Genomic DNA, 6,000 nt, shown 5'->3' with positions numbered 1-6,000 from the left:
GCCATTACAGAAGAAAATTCCAGGGAAGGACCTGGTTTAGTCACTTGCTGGTGCCTAAGCTAATTGCCAAAGCCAGGACATGTATTGGGCTGACTGGCCAGGCCTGGTTCTTACATCTAGTCTCTGTTGAGAAGAGAAAAGATTCAGAGTCAGCTGTATTCAAATTAAATGGCATAGAGTCAACACAAGAAAGAGGTAGTCTATTACCAGTGGACTGTGAAAAGATGCAGTGAACAGATGTCCACTGCTAAGTAACGTTGTGAGAAAGTAGCTCATGGATGAATGCTATAGTTAGGAGAAACCAGTTTTAAAAGTGAGGTCAAAAAGTATGTGCAAAATTTAAGGAGCAAATAAAAGACTTAAGTAAAATTTGTGGTTGCAGTTTTGAGAGGGATTCATTCCCTTGCTGTTGTGATAGAAAATACTGAGTCAGCTGGGCATGCAAGGCTTTGGTGAGAAGATGCTGTTTGAGAAAAGACCTGAAAGAGCCACGGAGGTATCTAGGAGAAGAGCATTCCAAGTGGAGGGAACGGCACATGCAAAGGAGACAATGAAGTAACCGAGGGCCAAGATGCCGTCAGGTGTGAGCAAGCAGGGATGATGAGGAGGCCATTGCTGGAATCTCTTAGCCATCATTTAGTGACTGAATCATAACCTGTGAGAGTCACAAGGCCATTGCTGCCCCAAGTTCATCACCAGGTATGATATGTGAGAGTGCTGAATTCTCCCTCTTCTTGGATAGGAGCCTGAGTTGTAACTTGGAGCTCCCATGGGTAGTTTACAAAGCCAAAGGAAGGGAAAAGGAGGTAGAGACTGACAGTCAAGAATCAAAGTCCATTCATTCATTTATTCCTTCATCCATTCGTGCATTCTTGGAGCGTTATTCGATATCCACTTGCTATTTTCAAACACTCAGGTAACCAGAGCACAAAACAGTAGGACAAAACTCGCTCGTCTAAGTGGTTTTACAGTCTAGCAGGAGTCATCTAAGAAGACTGGGCGGGCTACACTGGCAGGAGGAGTGGGAAGGAGGCAGGATTCATAGGCCTAGGCCGGTAGGAGTTCAGAAAGTCAGCAAGGGGAGCAATGTCAGTGACCTCCCATGCGAAGACAGAGGCTGCCTACCCTGTGAGGGTGGGGAGATGACTCTTGCCACTGCTGAGGTCAGCACACAGGCGCTGCCTCCCTCTGGCTGCCGCTTGGCATTTCCCCTTGTTGATGAAACACCCCAAGGTCTCCAGGCTCTTCCCTGCCTCTACTTACTAAAGGTGGAGGAAGAGGGCTATAGAGGGTAGAAAACAAAGACAGTTGGACACAAAATGTCTCCTTTTGTTTCTACCCTGCATCTTCTTTTTCCAACATGTTGGAAAAGAAATTTTTTAAAAACATAATTCTACCTCTTTTGCTTATAAAATTCGATGCAAGAAAGATACCTTCTTTTTTACCCCAAGTATAAAATGAAATATTCATCTTATCTATAGTTTAAACATAAATTTGCACTCATGATGAATTAAATGAATGCTTGGTTCTCATAGCACTTAGTAACCATTAGCTCCAGGTTATAAGAGGCCCTGGTTGATCAGCTTTTTCACGAACATGAGTTTTGAAGTGACCAAAGTAGTTGCAGGGCTGTAGGCTTCCCGGGCAAACATAGCCGTGAGGAGTAGTGAAAGCCCAGGGGGGCATCACAAATTGGTGGTTTGATTTGGCAGGCCAGTGTTATTCTCCTTTACTCTTTAGTTTATTTCCAGAGTGTCTAGGTAGGGCATGAATTTTTCAGTTTGCCACAGCACGGACCAGTTTTGAACCACTCCCTATTGTCTATATCCACATGTTTCACCATCTCTACCTTCTCTTGAAAGCAGGGAAACATCTTATCGTAATTCTATTAACTTCCTAGGAATATTAGACATTTAATTCTGAAGTCCTCATGGGCCCACATGCTCTCAAGCCTTAAAGTCCCTGGGCATCACTAAGAGCCCAGATAGTGACAGTTTTGCCAGTCATCAGAAAATGTCTGTCTAGAAAACAACAACTCTAGCATTCTCTTTGGGAGTCTCAAGGACAGGATTAGGGTGGGTGCTTGCCTCAAGGGTGAAATTTAAGGTCACATCAAAAAAAATCAGTGAGGGGCGCCTGGGTGGCGCAGTCGGTTAAGCGTCCGACTTCAGCCAGGTCACGATCTCGCGGTCCGTGAGTTCGAGCCCCGCGTCAGGCTCTGGGTTGATGGCTCGGAGCCTGGAGCCTGTTTCCGATTCTGTGTCTCCCTCTCTCTCTGCCCCTGCCCCGTTCATGCTCTGTCTCTCTCTGTCCCAAAAATAAAAAAAAAAATTATATATTAAAAAAAAAAATCAGTGAGACAAATGACATATTTTTTTTAAGTTTATTTATTTATTTTTGAGAGAAAGAGACAAAGCGCAAGTGGGGGAGGGGCAGAGAGGAAGTGAGAGAGAGAAAATCCCAAGCAGGCTCCAAGCTGTCTGTGCAGAGCTCAACGTGTGCACACCTCACAAACTGTGAGGTCATGACCTGTGAGCCAAAATCAAGAGTCAGATGCCTAACTGAGCCACCCAGACACCCTGAGATAAATAATAATGCAGTACTTGCAAAATCAAAATTAATGCAAAAATATCTGTGATAAACAAAATATCAAAATTTCAAATAAAGACAGGTTTCTGTTTGCATGTCTGTGACTCTGCATTACTGCACAATAACATCAGTCCTTTTCAATCAGCCTCCGTTCCCTGTCCCAACAAGGCAAAGAAACCCATGGCCACCAACAGGCAGGTTTATGATGGGTGACAACGGTGTGCCAACAGGTTGGGCAACGAACGTGGGGCTTTCTATAGACTCATGTCTAGACCTTTCATTAACCTTCCCACTTGGTTCAGGATGTAGGATAATGTTTAAGTAAGTATATATGCATAAAATTGCACACTTTCCCCTTTACCTCAGGCTTCAGTAAGGCACAGGGAAGAAGTTTTATTTTTTCTTTAAGTTTATTTATTTATTTTGAGAGAGAGTATGCGGAAGGGGCAGAGAGAGGGAGAGAGAAAGAATCCCAAGTAGGCTCCGCACTGTCAGCGCAGAACCTGATGTGGGGCTCAAACTCACCGACCATGAGATCATGACATGAGCCAAAACCAAGAGTTGAATGCTTAACCGATTGAACCACCCTGGCACCCCCCAGGGAAGCAAATTTAAAGTCTTCTGTGTATAATTTAGCAGTCTGTATGAAAATGTCTGTCTTGTGTGGAACAGTTTACAAAATATATTCAGCATGATCCCATTTTAAATACCTACCTATATATTGATACAGATGTACATAAATAGATAAGCAGATGGTCTTTGGGAAGAGAAGAAGGCAGATAAACAGGCAAACTATATAAAACTGTATCTCTAAATGTTAAAATGTTCAATTGTGGGTAGCAAATTGTGGATTATTTTTATCTTCCTTTTCTTATTTATATTGTTTACCTCTCTACAATGAACCCATATTATTTGGGTAATTAAACAATAAAATTATTTTAAGATTCTTTTGACAACCCTATGTGCTTTCATAGCCTGATCACATGCGATAAGATGTTAACCAGAGACGTTTCTCTTGGTTTGGTGCCATCTCGGAAACACTAAATATGCTGTAATTACCAATAACACATACCTGTAAAAAAAAAAAAAACAAACAAATCAAGTAGCCAGTCTGCTGGAAAATGTACATTCAAAATGTGTTTGCCACTTTAATAGAATTCTCCAAGAGCATTTACTAACTCGTCATCTCGGAGCTATAACCTTGCCCTCCTTCCTGATGACTACAAATTTGTTTCCAGGAAAACAGGACAAAACTTCAATTACACAGGAGTAAATATGTGACTGAAAGAGGTGGTGGGTGTGGATGCCAGCCTTACCTACATGATAGGCAGGCATGAGTTTTAATCCCCTAGGAAAAAAGTTAGGTGAGTTGTTGTTAAATAAAGAAAGCCCACATTTCTAATGCTTATTAGCTAACATTTAGCTAGGAGGGTCACCAATCGTTAAATTATTTTTATAGGCAGCTTAGCAGAAGCTGTGTTTCCATGACAACAGACAATGTATGGAAAGGTTAAAAAAAAGTTAATGGGATTTGTGGTGATCTCAGTAATGCTCTATGGAAATCACTCATTAATTTGATTTTCCTATTTCTCAGGCTTCCCTGCCAACTGCAGGGAACTGGATTTTCTGGGGCTGACTGATGTTGGAAATAATGCATTTCTGAGAGCTTCACTGTGCCTTTTTCCTGAGGAGTTGAGAAGGAGAGTTTGATAATCCCTCTATGAGCTGAATATGGGCAGGTACCTCTGTGAAAGACCCATAGCACCCCTCAAACTGACCAAGGGAAGGGAAGGTTTGGTCAGAGCAGTAGGCACAAGTTTATCTTTATTTTCTTCTGGAATCCACATTAGCATGTTTGCTTATAATTAAATGTTTTATGAGGAAAGAGAAATCAGCCTACTTTCCAAGTTTCTGAACTGAGTCACTGGATGGATGATGGTGGAAAAGATTGAAGGATGAGCAGAGTGTGAGCAGAATGATAGGAATTGTATTACATCATGACTGAACATTTTAGACCCAAAAGACTACTTCATGCAGACATGGCCATAGTTTTGCTATCAATAGAACATCAGGAATAGTGCCCAGAATATTATTTTATTACCATTTGAAAGATTCACCTGTTGGTGTTGAGGCCTTTTTCACTTGTCCTCAATGTAGTTTTAATTTTTTTTTTAAACAAAAATACAAGAGAACAAATCTACACCTTTACTTATTTACTTTTCAGTAAGTTTAAATCCTTGAGGGATACAGCATCTCACAGGTTCTGTGGCCAATGGCTTTAGCAGGAAGCTTGCTTTGGAATTTGGCATGAACCATGCCACTGTTTCCATGAGCATGAGTTACTTTTCCCCAGATTACTCTGGTTTTGTTCAGTTTGCCACCAGGAGTCACTGTGTTGTTCCTTGCTTTGTACACATAGGCACATCTCCTGCCTAGACAGAATTCAGTTTCATCTACAGCATAAACACCTTCAATTTTAAGAAGAACTGTGTGCACTCCCTCTGGTTCCAGAGACCCTGCTTATGGCCAAAAAAAGTGGCCTTGGACCACAGCCTTCCAAACATATTTGTCATTTTAGGGGTCCTGTTCCCAAAAGGCATCCACAGGCTCCAAGATGGTGGAAAGAGAAAGACCAACTTAGTTTTGATTTTTATTAAAGTACTCCAGATGTAGATGTTTTAAAGATTTCTGCTCTTTTTTTTTATATACTATTTATTTTTGAGAGGAGAGAGAGAGAGAGAGAGAGAGAGTCAGGGAAGGGCAAAGAGAGAGGGAGAGGGAGAAAATGTCAAGCACACCCCACACTCTCAGCATGGAGCTCATCACAGGACTCAAACTCATGAACCTTGAGATCATGACCTGACCTGAAATCAAGAGTCATCTGCTTAACTGACTGAGCCACCCAGGCGCCCCCAGATGTAGATATTTTAGAAGCAACAAATTATGTTGCTTTCTGAACAGAATTTAGAATCTATTTATTTCCATATCTTGAATGGTCTATACTTTCTAGTATCACATTGACTTTGTGTGTGTTATGTATAAGTTAGAATCACATTGTTTTGTATCAATGTGAGGCTGCAATTATCCTTAGTATGTCTTTTAGGATTATTATGAGCTTCTCTGATGTGTCCTTCTCCACCTTAAAAATTCTATTAAGGAGCCAAGAGTTTACAAAGCAAATAAAAACAGATATTCACAGGGGCACCTGGGTGGCTCAGTTGGTTAAGTGTCCAACTTCGGCTCAGGTCATGATCTCTTGGTTTGTGAGTTCGAGCCCCATTTCGGGCTCTGTGCTGACAGCTCAGAGCCTGGAAACTGCTTTGGATTCTGTGTCTCCGTCTCTGTCTGCCCCTCCTCCACTTGTGTTCTGTCACTTTCTATCAAAAATAAATAAAATGTAAAAAAAAAAAA

General features: G+C 41.5%; 1 pseudogene; it reads right to left on the bottom strand.

Annotated features, from left to right (window-relative positions):
- Positions 1-4,362: 4,362 nt before the first annotated feature.
- Positions 4,363-5,153, bottom strand: LOC109503453 (annotated as a pseudogene).
- Positions 5,154-6,000: the final 847 nt, after the last annotated feature.

This window comes from Felis catus, chromosome C2 (genome assembly GCF_018350175.1).
Source record: "Felis catus isolate Fca126 chromosome C2, F.catus_Fca126_mat1.0, whole genome shotgun sequence".
Classification (NCBI taxonomy): Eukaryota; Metazoa; Chordata; class Mammalia; order Carnivora; family Felidae; genus Felis; species Felis catus.
The sequence above is the reverse complement of the archived record's forward strand: the minus strand, read 5'-3'. Positions and strand labels throughout refer to the sequence as shown.